The 20,567-nt window shown below is 41.4% G+C and overlaps 1 long non-coding RNA gene across 18 annotated transcripts in view; it reads right to left on the bottom strand.

The window, feature by feature from the left end:
- Window positions 1-6,163: 6,163 nt before the first annotated feature.
- LOC103349471 (uncharacterized) overlaps window positions 6,164-20,567 on the bottom strand; it is a 35,002-nt gene continuing 20,598 nt past the window's right edge. For 3 of the 18 annotated variants that reach the window (XR_016223127.1, XR_016223121.1, XR_016223114.1), the window contains one exon: window positions 16,341-16,649. This is a non-coding gene — a long non-coding RNA (uncharacterized LOC103349471). Of the gene's footprint in view, window positions 6,374-7,703; window positions 9,813-16,340; window positions 16,650-17,052; window positions 18,527-19,325; window positions 19,399-20,567 lie in introns of those variants that run through there. The other 15 variants (XR_016223123.1, XR_016223108.1, XR_016223124.1 and 12 more) reach the window with 10 other exon arrangements.

Here is a 20,567-nt window from a genome sequence, read left to right on the forward strand (position 1 = left end):
ATATATGCTCCTTTAAAGTGAATGAATAAGCCGTCTGAGGTCTTAGGTAGAACGTATATACTTAGAAGGAGGCATTGGGCTTTTAATTTTTTATTCGCAGTGCCTAGTGTAAGTTTAGTATTGCTGAATGAATGACGAGTGGATAAATAAGCATGTAAGGGTCTTGCCTTGTTTTGGTGTCATTTATACTCAGACCCTAGTCATTCATAGAGAAATATCATGTTTGCAGAAAGAGTATAAATGCAGATATCATTGAGCAAACTTTGGGAACTTTAAATAGTTCCCAAAATCACAAACTCCAGCTTGCAAACAACCCTTGTGTATAAACCAGTTGGGTGAAAGAAGGATCCATTACTACTTCTCTTGAGAACTCCTCCTTGTTGTCACCACTTTGCCCCCACTCCACTGTCCTCAGACACTAGACACCTTCAGATGGCACAACAGCAATGAAGTCCCCCACCCAGCTCCCTTTACTTAAGTCCAGAGAGTCTCCTGCATCCCTCCCCACTTGTCTCCTAAGCCTTTACTCCATCAGAACTCCTGGCAGTCCCTGACTGGGTCCCTTCAAGCCCTCCCATGCCCTCCTGACATTGGAACAGCCTTCCTATTTCTCATTACTTTTTCCCACTTTCCCTGACGGAGAAAACAGCAGCATTCTAAAACTCTTCCCAAACCTGATTTACCAGGCAAATATCACAGGTAGGGCAAGCTCTGTGTTCTCAGCACAGACACCATCCCAGCCTTAATGACAACACTGTATGAACAAACTAACAAAGAGAGTTAACTCCTGAGCTGCAAACTTGAGTGCACATCTTGATAAAATACTCTGGGCTCCTAAGCACTTTTTGAGCTTATGCACAATGATATAGCAAAGACAGTAGTAGAGAAGAGAGGGTACCATCTAGAAGGCACAGACAAGAAAGTTTTCACCATCATACTCTCATTGATGGCAGTGCTTGTGGTAAATACTAGTGTCCCCCAGGTAAATATCAGAGTAAAGGCAATTGTCCCACAGGGACACTAGAAGTGAGGGGAGGCCAGAGGTTGAGTCCCAGCCTGGTGCGAGGGCACGTGCTCTTTCTCTCCTCTTCTCTCTCTTCCTCCACAGTGTCAGGGAACACCTGTGGAATGTTGGGGGTCTGCACTGAAGACTCTCCCTTTCCTGCGTCTCCCATTCTGTCTTAGTTCATGTATACTTTTGCATCTGCACAGTGTCTGTGTAGCACATATGCTTTTACATATAAAGTAAAATAAAAGGAAAGGTTATTTCCTCAGAGCTTGCAGGAAGACGATGCTCTAGGGATGGACGTGCTCTCCCCTTGGTTTTGAAAACCTTAGTAGATCAGGGGTGTGTGTGCTCCCAAGGCTGAATGAAGCCTGCATCCTGTGCTGCAGACCCAGCCTAACTAAACCAACATACTTAATGGTCTCACGTTGGAACTGAAACTTTGGGGCAATTGGTAATAAGAAATGAACTGGGTCAATTCATTCAGTTGCCCTTATGTGGTTTATCTGCTGTTAGACTCACATATTTTCTGTTCAGTTAATCCTTGATGTGAAGACCAATGCATTAATCCCTTTCAGAGACTAGAATTAAGGAAAACTCAGGGGTCCATTTGCACTGTCAGGTCTCAGTTTCCAAGTAGGACTTTTTTTTCTTTTTAATTTTTAAATAGTGAATGACATAACTTTCTATACAGTATGTCTTTGGCATTTTTGATCACTCCCTAGATGGGCCCTATTTCCCTGTACCATATCAGAAATTGTAGCCAGGGAAAAAAAAGCCAAGTAAACACAAAGCTCACCTTTTGTACCCCCTCTGACAAGGATTGTAGTATTGTCATTCTGACTTGGCCCAAGTTTTATGAGAGCAGACAATTATTTTATAAATTTTCTGTAGGTTTTATAGTATTCAAGATATTTACTAGCTTATAATAAATATAATATAGTATAAATACTTAAGGTAATTACTGTAGTATTTAGGGTATTTTCTGGCTATTCACTGTGGCTATTCATGTGGTCTTTGAGAAACAGAAGTTGTCTTAAGAGTTGTTCCTAAATTATAATTTATTTATACAGACTTTTGACAGAGAAAAAGCTCAGGGTCAACTTTATAACCATTTCATAGATTTTCCTAATGATTTATCAATTTAATTAGAATCTTATTTGAGAATAGTCAAGTGGCTTCAGTCACTATAGTGAATGATTATTATGACAAACCAAAATAAGCCTAGGTAATCACTCCGATGCTGTGGCATAGCGGGTAAAGCTGCCACCTGCAATGCCGGCATCCCATATGGGTGCCAGTTTGAGTCCTGGCTGCTCCACTTCCAATCCAGCTCTCTGCTATGGCCTAGAAAAACAGTAGAAAATGGTCCAAGTCCTTGGGCCCCTGCACACATGTGGGAGACCCGGAGGAAGCTCCTAGCTCTTGGCTTTGGATCAGCACAGCTCTGGCCAATGCGGCCAATTGGAGAGTGAACCAGTGGATGGAAGATCTCTCTCTCTCTCTCTCTCTCTCTCTCTCTGCCTTTCCTCTCTCTATGTAACTTTGACTTTCAAATAAGTAAATAAATCTTTAAAAATAAATAAAAGCTTCCATGTTATTGAGTTTGTAAAAATTCAGAATCCATTGTCCTAAACAATGCTGACCTTGATAAGTTTATGTTACCAAAAGTTAACTTCGATTTAATAGACCACTTTAGGATATATCAACACAACTTCTTTGAGATAATAATGTTCAATGTGCCACCTGGGAATTAAGAACTTCTGTGAAAGATTGCTGATCACTAACACACAATCAGAATAAATCACCTGGAGTGAATCTTTGCTGTGTATTTTCTCAAACAGCACCCTAACGAGTCTCAGAGAGCGAAGAGAAATGATCGAAGGGATTATCTTCTTGAGCTCAGCCAAACACTTTATTTGGCAAGCAAGTTATGTAGAGCCTGGTACGTGAGGTTTTTCAGGGAAGCTTTGTTTTCCACAAAACTGCAACATACGTCAGAACTTTAGGTTATGGGAGAGGAAACATATGGAGACATGAGATCAGCCATAATACTGAGAAAGGAGGACGCTGTGCACGTCTCACACAGCCCACTTCCCTATTGTTCTGTGGAACTAGGACAGAGTTCACTGTGTTCAGTGCCCTCTTCACTTCCTTAAGGGTCTGTTGGCCATGTGCAGGCACAGAGCCTCAAACCTGTCAATACTGTGGCTATCTTGTTCCCCAATAAATCCTCCAACTCATATCTTCATATCCACCCAGTGACAGAAGCAATTATAACCTTAACGTTGGAGATTTATTGGAAAATCTTTCTCTCCCCTTCTATATCTTGCCTACTTCCAAAAACAGTCTTGGACATCTTGAAATAAGGGCACAAATGCAAGAGAACTATTAAAATGAAAGATAAGAAGCCTTTTATAAACAACCCTAGTAGAATGTACTTATAAGGAAAAGCATACATCATTTTAGCAAATGACTCTTGCTTTCACTGTTGAAGCATTTAGATAAGGAAGTTGTTCAGAGGTATGCAACTGGTGGCTCTTCCATCATGGAGATAATTTCTCCAACGCTGTTAGATGTTTCAAAGAGACCTTTTCAGCTCCTATATATTCCTTAACCTCCAAATCTTTCCTTGTGTGTGTGTGCTTGTACATGTAAAACTGATCTGAAAGAATTCATTACTTTTCTATTCCAGTTAGGAAGTTGTGTCTGTGAGTCTGTACTATGTAACCATCACAACTGAATGGACAGAATGCCACATGGAGAAGGGAGGAAGGGCTTACTTACATATTTCCCTTCTGGGGCCCTAAATTGGACTTGAACGCACATAATTTGCACTCACATGCATGCCACTCCATAACCAATGTAATCAGAGTTTTCCCACCCATTGATAACCAAGATAGAAAGCCAATTAGGCTGGCGCCATGGCTCAATAGGCTAATCCTCCGCCTGCGGAGCCGGCACACCAGGTTCTAGTCCCGGTTGGGGCACCAGATTCTGTCCCGGTTGCCCCTCTTCCAGGCCAGCTCTCTACTGTGGCCCGGGAGTGCAGTGGTGGATGGCCCAAGTGTTTGGGCCCTGCACCCCATGGGAGACCAGGAGGACGCACCTGGCTCCTGGCTTCGGATCAGCACGGTGCGCCAGCCGCAGCGGCCATTGGAGGGTGAACCAATGGCAAAAGGAAGACCTTTCTCTCTGTCTCTCTCTCTCTCTCTCTCACTGTCCACTCTGCCTGTCAAAAAAAAAAAAAAAAAGCCAATTTTATTTCAACCTAAACTCAAAGTCATCATTTTGAGGGTCACACCAAAATAGTTTTTAGGCTATTTAAATAACATACTCAAAAATCAGTTTTAATTTTGTTGTACAGTATTTCTCCTGGGTCTTCCCAATAGTATGTTTATCTAAAGGGTATCCCCAACTGTCTCCCACTAAGTGGTGTGAATGTTGATTTACTGGAGTGCAGATGTTTCTGAGACATTCCCCTATTAGTGAACTTCTCCTTCTGTGCTGGTCCTCACTGTGTGTTGTAGAGAAAACAGTCACTGGGGACATTGTGTTCCATGAGTTTCCAAGAGTAAGTACCTGGGGAGCAGGGGAGCTTTAATTGGTATTTGACCATAGGCCACTCACTCAAATACTTGCACATGGGCTTGGCTTCATCCCATGTAAAATGGGGTCTTCAGAGAACTTTCCCACTGTAACTTCTCATATTCAAAAGTAGCACCTGTCTATTCTACATATATGTTCTAAATGAAATCTGCTTCCCAGATACTATATCAAAGACTGAGGGTTTTTTTCTATCATAAATACATAAACTTACCTTATTTCATGGACTTGGGTATCCTACAGGCCCAAAAAAGTCAATCTCATCCCCACCCCAGCAATAATACACATATGGACACACACATAGAGAGAAAATACAGCATCTGTATCAGTAATAATCATGACAAGACTATACTATATTAATAAAAGTAAGGGAGGGGCCGGTGCTGTGGCGCAGTGGGTAAAGCTGCCGCCTACAATGCTGGCATCCCATATGGGCACCAATTCAGGTCCCAGCTGCTCTGCTCCACTTCTGATCCAACTCTGCTGTGGCCTGAGAAAGCAGTGGAAGATGGCCCAGGTCCTTGGGCCCCTGCACCCACATGGAAGACCCGGAGGAGGCTCTTGGCTCCTGGCTTTGGATCAGCGCAGCTCCAGCCGTTGTGGCCAGTAGGGGAGTGAACCAGCAGATGGAAGACCTCTTTCTCTCTCTCTTTCTCTCTCTCTCTCTGCCTCTCCTTTAAAAAAAATCAAATAAATAAAGGGAAGTAGAATGAGATTGAGAATACAATTAATATAGAATAGCACAATTAGCAGTTTTCAAATTACATAGCCACATAGTAAGGAGTAGCTGATAGGCACATTATTGGTTTTTATAGCTTTTATGATTCTGAAAGGAATAACAGACTAATATAAGTTCTAGGTGTGGGTGTTTTCATTTTATTAAAATTTGAAAAAAACATATTCATAGAATTTACATATTTTTCCTATCTATCTACCTTTTTAATGCTGGAGCTGACAGTGAATCTGAAATTACATTGATAAATAACAAGATTTTTCTTCAGAGACCAGGGAAATATTAGCTAAAATATTATAGAAGGAACTTGTGACATTAATACTTGGATAGATCTGAAAGGACAGATAACACAGCAGAGCAATGGAATTATCAAATTACTCTCTTGCTACTGGTAGTTATGTTTTATATTCAAAATTATGCTGAGGAATTTAGGGCATGCCTATTGAAACATGAATATTAAAAAGTTGCAAATATTTCCACAAAATCCTCATTATACACCATATTGCAAAATCACTGCCATACTTTAGATTGACTGCAATTGTTATGTGTTGGTAATAATTCAAGCAAGATAAAGTTAAAAGTTCTAAACACTTTGGACTTGTCCCTTACAATTAAAGAGCCTTTCTGTTGGGCAAATTCTTTTCCTCTTAAAGACCCATAAATAACATTGCAGGCCCTGCTTTTGGCTTCTGAAAGGTAGTCTACCAAGAGTAATATACTCAGCTGGAAGTACTGCCAGGAAGAATATGCTCAGCTGGGAGTACTTTTGAGCCAATCTTTGAGAGATTTACAAAAGAGAAGTTGCCATAAATACGCACTATTTAAAACTAGAGACATAGGGTGACATAGGAGACATTGTGGGTCAAATCATCCTCACTCCTCAGGGTCCTTGGGCTGGAGACCAGACCTGTTTGGAGATCTGAGGTCCTCTCTGTAACTTCCTGAGAGGTGCTATTGCCCTGGCCGGTGAAGGAATCTTTCTCTTCATTCTGGGGGTCTAAGTGTGGAGCTCAGCGTTTTGGATTGCTCTGTGAATGATAAAGACTCACCATGATAAATTAGGCAATAAAACATGACTAAATATGCATTGACCATAATTAAACAATTAAACATCTCAAACTTTCACAGGAAACAAGATGAAAATGATAGGATGGACTTTCCGAGTCCTCACGTACCTCCTGGCAGCTGATGCTGTGTCCAAAGAGATGATCTTTGGTAGCTAGTGAGGCTACTTTTTCTCTGCACAGTGAGGCAGGGCAGAAATTTATTATTATGTACAATATGCTGATGAGAAAACTGAGAGTAATAGAAAATGAAGTGACATAACCAAATATCACAAGCCACAAAAAATAAAACTAATTTAAAAGATAATAGGCATAGAGTAGAAGCTCACACAGGGATCAAGGCGGTCCTTTGAGGTAAAGAACATTTAACACATGGCCAAAGAATTGAAAGTTTATTTAAAAAGTAGTAGGAGTCTGTGAATGCAACTTGATACGGTGGGTGACACTGGTGTTTAATGGAAGTTACCCATGTAGCAAAGAATGAGATTGGCAGAGAGAAATTACCATCTATATGGGCAGGTACTAAATTTTAATAATAAAAACTATTCATTATTATGTTCTAACACCTTTACAATGGACTTTATATGCATGTTTATGTAATCTGAAAGCAAAGTAATATTATAAACTCCATAAAAAATTCTTGCATGGAGAAGCATTACAAGGTCACCTACAATTAAGTGACAAAACCCAGATTCAAAGCAATGTCTATTGCTTTCCAGTAATCATAATCAAATCTTCTAATACAGGTTGAACATCTCTAATCCCTAAATCCAAAAAATCTCAAATGCTCAAAAATTCAGGAACTTTCTGAGTGCTGACATGTTGTCATAAGTGGTAAATTCCACATCTTACCTCATATGGTGGGCTGCAATCAAAATGCAGGTATTCTAAAAATATTGCATAAATTAATATTAAGTTCTGTGTATAGCCTATATGTGAAAAAGTTTTGTAGTTAGACTTGGATCTCATCCCCTGTAAATCCCATTTGGTATATATGCAAATATTCTATCATCTGAAAAACCACGAACCAGGATCTCAGTCCGGGTCTCCCTTGTGGGTGACAGAGACACAGCTACTTGATCCATCAACTACTGCCTTCCAGAGTGTGCATTAGCAGGAACCTGGAGTTGGGAATGGAGTCAGGACTCAAACCCAGGCACTCTAAAAAGGGATACAGGCATCTGAAGTGGTGGTTTAACCACCAGCTCAAATGCCCACCCCTAGCCACATCATCTTGCTTTCCTTTTTTAAAAGATTTATTTACTTGAAAGGCAGAGTGACAAAGAGAAGGAAAGACAGAGAAAGCGACCTTTTATTGCTTAGAAAACATATATGAACTGAATAGACTACTTGAAAAGAAGATGGGTTGGTAGAACAGATACATCTTTGAGATCCACATTAACAGAGGTAAGCAAATATATCTTTGTTTCTAATTTCAAAAAAAATTCAGATAATAACACAACATAATGGAATATGTCAACAATGGGGACACCAGCAAAGAGAGAACAATGACAGTGACAAGAAGACAAGAAAGGGGCATGTGTAATCAGGTTTCTGCAGCTTGCCTTAGGTCCAGCAAAGTCAGTGAACATGTGGAGTCCCAACTTTAATGGTGTTGACCTGGAACAGCCTGGGTTCCCAAACTTTAGAATGCATCTGCACATCGGGGTGTGCACAAATTAAAAGGCACGTGTGGCAGTCTCTGGGCCAGAACTCATGGGCCAGACCAGGACGAAAACATAACCATTTCCCATGTCTCTTCCTCTTTCAGCATTTCAAGAGGGAAGCTTCTATATCAGAACCATCCCGGGGTTTTGGTGTCTTTTGCAATCGGATCAGACATCTGAGTGAAGACTGGAAACTGTCCACTGCTATTCACTGTGTAGCTGCCAAACCTGCTGCACTCCTGGGAACCAAGACCCCTGAATTTCAGGGTCCATTCACAAATCCTTGCAAGGAAGGAACAAAAATACTTTGTAGGGAAATGAATTCAGTCTCAGCAGCACAGCTCTGGCCTTGGAGACAGGACAAACAATGCTGCTGTTAGGAATAAAAACAGGTTCAGTGTCTTTCTCATTATGGTTTCCCCTGCTTGAACCCCTCAAAACCTCTTCTATTGTGTCCAGGTCTGAAAGCTTTCAGTAATCTAACTGAGCCTCTCTAATTGGGTGCTTGTGGTTCAGACTAGTTTTTATTAAAAAAAAAACTAAACTCACCACCACCACAGCCTCTGGAGTGCACCTGGAACATGTTTATAGAGAAGACATTTTTGTGTCTATTAGCGTTACACAAAGGCCATTACACAAAGGCCTAGGAAGCCTCCCTAGCCTCAGCAGGCTCAGTTGGTCCACATGTCAGTGCTTGATGTCACAAGTTATACATCACTGCTGGTGACAATTTGCAGGGTTTGAAGAAATCTGTCCCTTCCATCAGCCAGGCTATTTGAGTGAACAGTTCCTTAAGGGACTGCCAAAACATCCCAGTTTTCATTTTGGGTTGAGGCTGCAGGAAAGAGGCTGCTTCAAAGTAGGCATATATGAAACACCTACTATCTCCCTGTGTGTCCAGCTCATGGCAGATGACATACACAAGGGGACTTCAAGAGGTTTATTGTACAATGAAATTAAAAGATAAGTTTCTCTTGGTGTAAAGAAATTTTTAAATCATGCATTTTTTATAATACACATTTTTTGTGAACTTTCTGAAGAACCTTAGTATGCCTGCCTAACTACAATTGTCTCTGCAGTGTATTTGAGTTTCTGGTTTTGCAGTTGAAGTCAGTGGGGTACAGAAAGATTGACTTGTCCTACATCATACAAGTAAGTGTTGAAGCCAAAATGTGGAGTTCAGCCCATCCAAATCCAGAGCCTCTTCTCTTATTATAGTACATAACCTCTTAATGTAATTTTCAGTTAGCACAAAAATCACTTTAAGAGCCTCACTGAGAATATCCAGATGGAGTAGAAGCAAAAGGACAAAGGGTCAGCCGATCTGGGTTTGGGCTCCGTGCCTGCTGAGGCAGAATCCTGGGGTATCTGCTGGGCCATTTTCTTCCTTGGGGATTTGATTGACTTCCTTGCTGGAGGAAGGCTTTGAACACAAGTTATGGATCATGCAACCACTTTGTCAAGAACTAAGAAGAAAAATGTTCCACAAGGGTAAGCCAGCAAGAGGAGAACCAAATTAATTTCAATTGCTGCCAGGGGAAAAGAAGACATTTCAGCAATTGATACCAAATGCCGGCTCTTAGGAGCAGAGCACAACAGCAAGCGACTTCAAGTTCAAACTGACTGGACTGATTAATAGAAACCATCAAGTAATTGCCTACTAATAGCTGCTGCTTGAAAGGCACGCGGACACCTGTGAAGTCTCAGCACCACCCGACCCAAGCATTCCACAGTACCTGAAAAGAAAGCATAGATTCCATGACTGTATACAATGTATGGAGATGCCACTTCTTATTGCTGCACTTGAAGGTGACTGATTTACATATATTTCTTAGTTTTTCCTCCCCACAGAATATGTACACAATAAATGTTGAAGCAAGAAAGGAATGAGATGCAAGAAAGCAGAAAGAACACAACAAGTGTACCTGAAAACAAATGTGCATTTCACTCAGGTGAGAAATACAATTCTTAGTAAGATGACAAATTAGACATAAATGGATATCTGATAAACCACCATAACCAAAAATTTTATAAAATACATGGAAACCCATTTTTTAATATTTCTTACTAGATTGAGGTCTGACTCTGCATATTGCTTTTGTGTGAATCAAAAATGGCATTAAGTGAGTCATCACCATGAGTCATATGCCTATGATTGAAATAATTCCTGCAGAGTTACTTATGTCTTGAACCAAAGCACAAGGCCACACCTTGTACTTTGCATAATGATTGTGTGTTAGGAGGCCTTCTGCAAGCAGCAAGATAATGAGTGCAGAGCATGTGGCAAGGTCTAATCAGCATGGGTGTGGTGTTTACAAGCCTAAATCTGTGTAAGATTGTTCCACATGTGGTTTGTGTTAAGGAAGACCCAGAAAATGTTGTGGCATTAGCAGTGGGCTGATCCAAAGTGGAGCAGTCGGGACTCGAACTAGTGCTCATACAAGATGCCAGGGGCTCAATCCACTGCACCATGATGTCAGCCCCCACTTCAGTCTTTAAAGAAGCAAATATTTGCTCATGAACCCTCGCGCATGGATCTCTTCTTAGTGCTTCAGGAAATGTAGGATATGTGAAGGTGTCTTAGTTCATTTGATACTGCTGTAGCAGAACACCTAAGACTGGGTAATTTATGAAGAAAAGTTTATTCTCTCACAGTTCTGTAGGCAGGGAAGCCCAGGATCAAGGTGCTGGCATCTGCTGTGGGCCTCCCCGCTGTGTGCTTGCAGGCCAGAGGGCAGAAGAGAGAGAACCCACTCCATAAAGGCCTTTTCATAGATACATGGATCCCTTCATGAGGGAGGGGCCCTCATGACTTAACCCCTCTCCCCCCAAACCTCACCTTCCAACACTGCTGCATTAGGGATAAAGTTTCCAGGACATATATTGTGTGAACGCATCCACAGTGGAGGCCCAGATCATGGATAGTGCAGCCAAATTCTACCTGGATAAACTAGGCTTGCAAGGAACAAACACTCACGGGATTTCATTAGTCTTGACAAACTATTCAAACTTTCAGCTCCCCTGAGTTTACAAAGAAGAGAATACAAAACAAACATTAATTTTCTGGCTTGGCAGGGATTTGTTTACAATTCTAAAAGGCATTCCTATTTGAATTCTTTTAGTAATGCAATTATTAATAAAAATAAGCAAAATAAATAAACAAATCCAGTTGTCCCTTGGTAGCTGTGAGGGATTGGTTCCAGGACTCCCACCCAGCCCCTACCAAAATCTGCAGATGCTCCAGTCCTTTACCTAAAATTGTGTAGTATTTGCATAGAAGTTATGCACCTCCTCTCATATACTATAAATCATCTCTGGATGACTTTTAATACCGAGTGCAATAAAAATGTTATATAAATAGTTGTTTCACTGTATTGTCTAGGGAATTGTGACAAGAAAAATTATTCTGTACATGTTCAGTACAGATGTATTTTTCCCCAAATGTTTTCCATCTGCAGTTGGTTGAATCCACGGATGCAGAAGCCACAGATACAAAGGTACAACTGTCACTGCACGGACTGCCAAGGGGACATACAAAGATGTTTGTAAGAATCCCTGAACTCAGGACGATGACAAGAAAAACCTAGGCCATGAGAAGTCAGTTAGACATTGTGGCAAGACACTAACATACTGAGACCAGCACATGATCAGTGGATACATTTCTGCCCTACTGCACTTCACATGTCCGCATTTAGAGTCCTAAAATGATTGCTGGTTTTTTGTTGCAGTGAGTTAAGCCGCGACCTGTATCACTGGCATCCCATATCATAATGCTGGTTTGAGTCCTGGTTGCTGATTCAGCTTTCTGGGAAGGATAGGCTCCTGCCAACTCACATGGGAAACTAGGATGGAATCCTTCCTCCTCGCTTCAGTCTGGACCAACCCTGGCTGGGTTGTCACCTGGGGAGTGAACCAGCAGATGGAAGATTTCTCTCTCTCTCTCTCCCTCCCTCCCTCCCTCCCTCCCTCTCTCTCTCTTGCTCCCTCTCTCTTTGCTGTTCTGCCTTTCACATAAATAAATAAATCTTTGAAAAATGAAGCCTTCATTATTAGCAAGTTGTTTACACCCAAAGGGATGGGACCAAGACTTCATCTGATGTTTGCCTTTGTGGTATGGACACATTCTTCTACCATATGTCGATTGCACATTTATGAGATGATAAGGGCTCTTGTTAGTTCTTTCAGAAGAGAAGTATTAGACATTTAAAACTTGGCGAGTTTTCTGGCAGTATTCACATGGGTTCATGACATTTCCATGAAGCTGGCTAACACATCACCTATCAACCACTCTGACACTGTTCACACCAAAACACTCAGGGCAGTCAGTGGTGAGGCTCTGGAGTCTGATTAACCTGAAAGTATCAAACTCCCAAATTCACCCCAGCCTGAAGATTCTAGGAACTTTCATACATTCTTTTTTTTGACAGGCAGATTTAGAGAGAGAGAGAAAGAAAGGTCTTCCTTCTTCCGTTGGTTTACCCTCCAAGTGGCCGCTACGGCTGGCGAGTTGCGGCCAGCGCGCAGCAGCGATCCAAAGCCAGGAGCCAGGTGCTTCCTCCTGGTCTCCCATGCAGGTGCAGGGCCCAAGCACTTGGGCCATCCTCCACTGCACTCCTGGGCCACAGCAGAGAGCTGCACTGGAAGAGGAGCAACTGGGACAGAATCCGGCACCCCTACCGGGACTAGAACCCGGGGTGCCAGCGCTACAGGCAGAGGATTAGCCTAGTGAGCCGCGGCGCCGGCCTCATACATTCTTTAATTCAACAAATATTTATCAAGCTTAAGGCAATGTTCAGGATACAAAAATGAGTAACAATACATCTTTGCTTCCAACACCTCAACATTTGTGCCGTAAGAGAGTCATAGTTTGAACTGTTACGTGGGTCGGAAAATACCTTTAAAATTATTCAGAGTTTTCTGTAATAAATCAAATCTAGCTTATCAGAAAATCATTTCCTAGGTGAAAAAAAATTTTGCTAGAAGGAAAGAAATTTTATACTACCTTGAAATAGTCACAGTGTTTTAGCCCATCTTTCTGTGATGCTTAAGTTTAAAATTTTACACAGTAAATTTATTACTGATTTAAAGCAGCCACTGATTCAATGCAAAAGCCTAACACTATTTGTTAAAAGAATGTGGAATATTATTAGTCTTTTGCAATAATGGAAGATCAAAGCTCTTCAAAATAGTAATGTTATGTCTACTGAATTATTTGAAGATAAAAAGAAAAAGTAAAAACTTCTAGCTCAGGGGCTGGCACTGTGGCTTAGCAGGTAAAGTCACTGCCTGCAGTGCCAGCATTCCACAGGGATGCTGGTTCAAGTCCCACCTGCTCCACTTCTGATCCAGCTCTCTGCTATGGCCTGGTAAAGCAGTAAAAGATGGCCCAAATCCTTAGGCCCCCGCACCGGCGTGGGAGACCCATAGGAAGCTCCTGGTTCCTGACTTTGGACTGGCATGGCTCCGGCCATTGCAACCATTTGGGGAGTGAACCAGCAGATGGAAGACTTTCTCTTTCTCTCTCTCTGCCTCTGCCCTTCTGTAACTCTGCCTTTCAAATAAGTAAAGAAATCTTTTAAAAAAATCTTCTAGATATTACAAGTAATTTGATCTCAGGACTAGAAAAAGTTGTTAGTGAAACAACTTTGGAAAGCTGAATGAAGTATGAAGTTTAATTAATAGTATGGTTCCAACATTAAGTTCTGTTTTGATAAATGTATCATGCTTATATAGAATGTTAACATTAGGATAAACTGAATGGAGAGTACATGAGAATTCTGTTTTGTTTTTGCAACCCCTCTGTAAATATAGAATTATTTGAAAACAAAACTACTATAGAATGATGCATATCCAAGTTATTCTTGAAAGCTATTCAGTTTTTCTCATATGTTAACATTATGTAATAAGCATGCAATGAGAGCACCTGAATTTGGCCAGACAGATAGCATCAGAATTTTGTATATTCCTGGGGATAAGCAGGTAATCACAGGCTTCAGTGACTGTTTCAATAATGAAATATCCCACTCTGCTGTGAAATGGAGAAACAAAAGTGTATAATTATCTACAAAAGTAGAGCTAGAGGGATCCCAAGGTGCCTTTTTTTCTCAGTACTTCTCAACTTATCCACTCATACATTTCTCATATCCAGAGAGTTAAGTACACTCCAGAAGGTTTGTCAACATTTCAATCTACAGATGAAAACTATCCTCCAAGTCTCATGGTTGAATCTGACAAATTCATGCAATTAAATGTTTTATATTACTTATTTACTTAACTGTTTTCTGAAATGTTCTTGTAAAATCAATGCCCCTAAAGAATGATGTACTTTGTAATTGCTTGAGAAACTGTCGCTCCCCCACTCACGGAGGAACGACCTGGGACCCTGCGCTGTTCTCTTTCCCCAGCCCTTCCCGGGTTTGCTGCCGCTCCCCCGCCTCCGTGGAGGGGCGGCACCGGCGAGCTCTCCAGCCGACTCTCTCGGGGGGGCGCGGCCGCGCATGCTGTCTCTCTCCCCCTTTTAAGGGGTTGGGCCAGGAATCAGCTAATTAACAATGCCGCTGTGTAAGATTTGTTTACTCCCTCTCAGCGCCATATGATGGAAGATCAGGTGCATAGAGTTAGCCTTAATAGTCTCAGTGGTCTAGTCCAGTCTCGGTAGTTTCAGTACTTATTTGTCCATAGTCTCAGTACTTATTTGTCCCCCGGGCACCCTGCCATGTTGCGGGAGACGGGCCCTGCTCCCCACAGAAACATGTTAGCTTATTAGACCATGTTGATTCAAGACTATCACTAGTCTTAGACATGGCACTGTGAAATCTGGCGGAAAGGGAAAGGAGTGGACAGTAGTTTGAGAAGGATCAAGGTACTGGTGCAACAGAGTTGATGCTATTCACTCAAGATCTCTCTGAAGTGCAGGAAGACCAACACTGAGAAGAGTGGGTCTTGGGCATGTGAATGCCACTTCCCCTTCTCCAACTGTGGGGTGCATCAGCCAGGGAGGCTTTCACCCCAGAGAGCTGTGAGGCCATTTCTCTTGTTATATTCCCTGAATTCTTCCTTTTATATTTGATCAGCCCTTGTCTTGTGTCCTTATGGGGGTGAGAAGAAGCTTTTTTAATATCCTGAATTCTGTCAATTCAGGGCACTGGCTTGCATTTTAAAGTGCTGTTTCTTTTTTTTTTTTGACAGGCAGAGTGGACAGTGAGAGAGACAGAAAGGTCTTCCTTTACCTTTGGTTCACCTTCCAATGGCCACTGCGGCCAGTGCACCGCGCTGATCCGAAGCCAGGAGCCAGGTGCTTCTCCTGGTCTCCCATGCGGATGCAGGGCCCAAGGACTTGGGCCATCCACCACTGCACTCCTGGGCCACAGCAGAGAGCTGGCCTGGAAGAGGGGCAACCGGGACTAGAACCCGGTGTGCTAATCCACTGCAGGTGGAGGATTAGCCTAGCGAGCCACAGCGCCAGCCAAAGTGCTGTTTCTTTCAGCTACCATGAAGCCTGTCCCATTGGTCAGACCATCTTCACAGAGTCTGAAACAATGAATGAGAACGTGGGACCTTGCGAGGCCCTCTTCAGTAGGGTCTACAAAGCATAAGGTAAAGAAAATCCAATCTGATGACTCGAGGCAGAACACAGCAGAGTGCGGCTCTGCTTTGAGAAATTCTCACCCTACATTCCATTTGTATAATCAAGGGAAGGCCAGTGTGAATGGTCTGGATAATCTCCCAATTTATGGATTTGTTTGGCTTAATCTCCTGACTGGACATTCATTACTCACATGGAGTTTGCACAATCATTCAGGAAACTCAAGGCTTGTTTGCCTGTTTGTTTTCCTTTCAATTCTAATTGATGAGAGATGTTAGTATGGTAAAAAAAAAAAAAAATACTGTTCTTCCTGGTATTTTATCAATTAATTAAATCTGCAGGACAATGTACACTGATGTAAATCATAATTAGTCTGATAAACTAAAAACCACACATACTACATTTCACACTCAAGTTAAAAAAAAAGTGGAATAGGAAATCTAACACCCATGATTCTGGTATAGTTAATTGTTAGCACAGCTCCCAAGGCATATTTCTCCCCATAATGGAGTCAATAAAGAAATCATATCAGTCTCTAAACAAACCAAACTTTGGTAGACTTGGTATGCTCCTAAATAATTCTAAGAATTGGATGGTATGTGACTCTTGGATCTCAAGCTCCAAGAAACTTCACACAGACACATGCAGTGGGGCATGTTAATAAAAGTCACAAAAGAGATTTTGGTAATATGGCACTATGACATTTTAGCATTGTCATTTATTTCCTGTTTTGTCACAAGTTAAGAGTACTTCCACTGATGCCCTTTTGAATACATGTCGAAACATTTTTTAGAAATTGGGAAATATAGTTTGCCAAGCTTATAATTTACTCATTTTCAAGGGTTGTAAGTATAAATCAGAGTTGTCTTTCTCACATGATATCATTCCAGTCCCAGCATATGGTTGAAAGGACATAGTTAGATTCACCTATCCCTATTATTCATGGAATAATCAGTGCATTGGATTTCCTCCTCTGGGTTTCCCATTCCTAAGGAAAGAAATGTGAAATTTAATCAGACCACATCCTATAGGAGGTATGAAAATCTTTCAACATTGTTTGCTTGCTTGTGGTGTTCATTCTTTTTGCCTGGTATAATTTCTAAAATTACATAAAGAAGATATGACTTTACAAAACAAAAATCTCTCATTGTGATTCTTGATAGTCCTCCAACAAAAGATAACAGTGCACCTTCTGGAATCTGGACGTGGGAAAATGCATCCCAGCAACAGAAAATGGAAGTCAAGCTGTACAACGTCAACCTTGATTTTAGGACCCAGGTATCCCTCCCACTTCTGCCACCCAAACACGACATGATAGACTGTTAGCTGTCTTACAGTTTATAAGAGATCTTAGTATTTGTCTGCTTCAGCAACTATAAAAATACTTTAGACTTGTAAAGAACAGAAATTTATTTTTCATGATTCTAGCAGCTGGATAGCCAAGATTAAGGGTCTGGCAGATTCAGTATATGTGGAGGGCTTGCTTCCTTCACAGACACACATCTTCCATCGTAACCTCACAGAACAGAAGGGGCTTGCTAGCTATAGGGGGTCTCTTTTAAAGGGCATTAATCTCATTCATGAGGACTTTTCCCTCATGACCTAATCACATACCAAAGCCTAACCTTCTAATACTATCACTGTGGGAATTAGGTTTCCACATATGAATTTAGGATAGAGGGCATGACACAATATTCAACTTCAGAAGATTTACTAGTGAGAGACAACTTTTGTGTTACACTGTGGCATCTCTAATTTATATTTATAGCATATTTCCCTTCTCTCATCCTTCGATGTTTTTGGAAAACACTATTCATATATATGCTGTTTGCTCCCAGTGGGGTATCAGTTTTCCTTCTTTACCCCTGTAACAGGCCTGAGCAGATGGCACGGACCTGAGCAATCACAATATTCCATGACCCTGCACTTGATCTTAGACCCTGAATACACTTAGCAGAACAGAAACTAGCACATGATGCAGGTAGGGACGTTGGGAGTCTCCTGGAACTGATGTGTACCAGAGTACTTCAAAACATTCATGGAACATGTGATTATAAGATGTTTATTTTGATACAATGATAGTAAAATCCATGCATAGAGTTTTCACAATATATATTTCCATAAACTTTTTGAGAACTCCTCATATATATGATTTCAAAGTTCTTTTACACCAAGGTAAACATATCTTTTAATTCCATTTTTCCATAATCTATTTGAAGTACACGTGTACCTATAGAGAACAATACTATGGGCTCTCTACTGCTTTTCATGCGGAGATAGGTGATCCTACTGACGCGGGCTGTCTGTATAGGGTGTTTTTATATGGGTGGACTGTACTTGTTGACCGAGTGCACAGAGCCATGGGAAAAGATTAGGACAGTGGACCTTCTAGTGGACCTAGTCCTGGAGAACAGAAGAGTAGCAGTGGTGCAGTCACACGGACCTCCTGAGAATAAGTCAAGAAGACTGAAAAAGGTCAAGGCTAACACTAACAGCATGAATTTCAGACTTTTTAAAGCCTTAAATCAATGGATATACCAACCAACCACAGGAACATGATGCAGGATCAAGACCCGTACAAGTTTAGACCTCAGTCAATCTCATGATTTCACAGATACCTACATACATAGGGCTGCATGCTTAGTAGGAAAAAATTATTTTGCAAAATAAAAAAAAAAAGGGGCTCCAAACTCATCAAAAAGCATGTGGATCCCAGGGATGGATCCTTCCTCTTGTCATCTGCACCAGGTATCCTACATCCCAGTATGGCCTTCTGTTGCTTTTCTCAATTCTCAGCATCTTCCTATCACGTCACAATGTCCCATGGATGGCAGTCGGGAGTCAGAGAAAGGAGTTGTATTGTAGCTGTCAGAAGTTTAATTGAAAAGTAAAAGCGAAAAGATACAGAAGTATTGGCACAATCTAGGGGTTAAGTCATACTATATTTTATTCTACTGTAAAAAAAAGTTTAAGAATACATCAAGGAAAAAATAAATAAGGATAAAATTAGAAATAAAGAAGAAAATAAGGAGCTTCACTTCATAGAGTGATCACTTATTACAGGTTTTACCCTCTTTTATCCCTTTCAAGTAATTCCACATTCCTATTCCTAAGGTCCCTTTGTGGCCTTGTGAAAGGAGTCAATAATATCCACTCTTTTTAAAAAAAGATTATTTATGTATTTGGAAAGCAGAGTGACACAAAGATAGAGACAGAGTCGTGCAGAGAGGTCTTACATCCGCTGGTTAACCCCCCATATGGCCACAACAACCAGGGCTGAGCCAGGCAGAAGCCAGAAGCCAAGAAGTCCACTCTGGTCTCTGATGTAGGTGGCAGGGTCCCTAGTACTAGGGCCATCATCCGCTGACTCTCAGGCCCATTAGCAGGAAACTGGGTGGGAAGTGAAGCAGCTGGGACGCAACCGGCACTCTGTTTTAGGACGCTGCTGTCCAAGCAGTAGCTTAACCTACTCTGCAACAATGCTGGCCTCAAATTCTTCAGTCAGTCCTAGTCAGAATAATGTTTTGATAGGAAAAGAGAAATTAAAAGTCAAAAGTTGGGCCGGCGCTGTGGCTCACTAGGCTAATCCTCTGCCTTGCGGCGCCAGCACACCGAGTTCTAGTCCCAATTCTGGCCCAATTTTTTTTTCCTGTGATTCACATACCTTCTAGGATCTTCTGGATCCACAGAATAACTCATCAAAACCATGAACTCTCTTAGCCATGCCTTTTAGTTACCTACAAAAGGAACAATGATAAGCCCACCCTTTGTGTTTGTTAATGCCCCCCCCCCATACCCAGATGCCACACTGAACACCTGCCCCATGCCTGGAAGCCCTTCATTCAGAATGCAGAATCACAGCACCCAGTTGGTCCAGTGACCTCTTTTGGCAAAACTGCAGGCCCTAAAAACCCACACCATCCACCAGACTGTGACTTGCTAGGAGTACTTCTTTAGGAATTTACTACATGTCATTTTAGGAGAAGTTCCTCCTAGTATCTAACCTAAATTTTACATTTCCACTCAACAGTAATGGTTAGCTTCAAAACAAAACAAAGCTTCCATCTGCCTTTTTTGTAAACCATGGCAGGATTTTTGAGAATAGACTGCACAGATCTCATGTTCCATGCATTTACTCATGTCTCTGGATTTCCTGCAAACTCCCACACACATTTCCCACATCCTGCTTCCCTTGAAGAGTAAGGATATCACAGGTCTGCTCAGGATGGAGCAGAATGGAATAACTGAACCACAGTTGCCTCAAAGTCCACTTTGTAATGAGTCCTCCAGACTGCCCCTCCATGCTGCAGGCATTGCTATGGCCTGTGATGAACCAGACTCTGATTCTTCTTTGTTCTTTTCCTCCAGGGCAGGTGCCCACACTCTCTCCTGCTCTGAGTCTCTGCCACCCATGCAGGAAACCTGAATGGAGCTCCTGGCCCTGGGCTCTGGGCTCTGGCCTGACATATCCCTGGGAGTTGTGGGCATCTGGGGAGTGAACCAGTGGATGAAGGATTTCTCTCCCTATTTCACTCTCCCTTTCAAATAAATAAAAGTAAGTAAATAAAAAAAATTGGTGAAAACAGTGATGCAAGGGTCAAAAAATTTATCCTTTCTTTTCAAATTGTTTCATCTTTCTTGCTATTTTCCCATGTATTTGAAATTAATTTCTTTACTCACAGAAAGTGATGGAACTTTTTATACTTAATAAAATCTACTTCTAAGATGTCAAAGCAATGTTACTAAGCATTTTAAATCTTGCTTTATAGTATTTAATCTATTATATTTACATGAATTCATTTTATATTCATACTTAAATAGACCTTATGCAATTATTCATTGATTCAATAAATATGTATTGAAAACTTGTAGCATGCCAGAGGAAGAGACAATGATAAAAGGCTAA

This window comes from Oryctolagus cuniculus, chromosome 16 (assembly GCF_051225735.1).
Source record: "Oryctolagus cuniculus isolate XC-2025 breed Fujian yellow rabbit chromosome 16, ASM5122573v1, whole genome shotgun sequence".
Taxonomy (NCBI): Eukaryota; Metazoa; Chordata; class Mammalia; order Lagomorpha; family Leporidae; genus Oryctolagus; species Oryctolagus cuniculus.